This window comes from Formica exsecta, unplaced genomic scaffold, assembly GCF_003651465.1.
Source record: "Formica exsecta isolate Colony F162 unplaced genomic scaffold, ASM365146v1 C16287784, whole genome shotgun sequence".
Taxonomy (NCBI): domain Eukaryota; kingdom Metazoa; phylum Arthropoda; class Insecta; order Hymenoptera; family Formicidae; genus Formica; species Formica exsecta.
This window is the reverse complement of record NW_021845436.1, coordinates 1-532: the sequence shown is the minus strand read 5'-3', so window position 1 is coordinate 532 and position 532 is coordinate 1. Positions and strand designations below refer to the sequence as shown.

The window sequence follows — 532 nt, the reverse complement described above, 5'->3', positions numbered from 1 at the left end:
TGCAGTCTTACCAAGAACGCCGAATTCGGATAAAGAGCTGTTGCACACTGTGTAAGGTGCCTGATCGGGATACAGATAGCAAAGCGGCCTGTAAGTAGCTTTGTCGACAGTCTGATGATGTAGCACGTTATGCCTATGCAAGAATGTGCCCCTCTCCACATCCTGACCTGACAAACGGACGTGAATACCTTCTTTGAGGAGAGATCCGAAAGCCATAGCTTCGCCGAGAGCCCAATCGACAGTTCTAGCCTCGATCATTTCCATGCGAGCCTTCAAAATACGCTCGATACCTGTAAAAAGTATTAACTTCAAATTAAATTAACACATTTTTTTATTATATTTAAATATAATTTTTGCTTAAACGTATTTTTATATACATCTTTCTGTATACGTTCATATAATTTTAATTTATTTCTTTTTTCCAATATCTCTTGTTATCTCATTTCATATTTTCTAACTTAGTTTTGTTTACCTTTGTGAATGACAAACTCAGCGGCATTTGGCGGTGGTGACGAGAATTTTTTGCCAATGT

At 38.0% G+C, this 532-nt stretch overlaps 1 pseudogene; it reads right to left on the bottom strand.

Annotated features, from left to right (window-relative positions):
• Positions 1-11: 11 nt before the first annotated feature.
• LOC115245934 lies at positions 12-526 on the bottom strand (annotated as a pseudogene).
• Between the last annotated feature and the right edge of the window lie 6 nt (positions 527-532).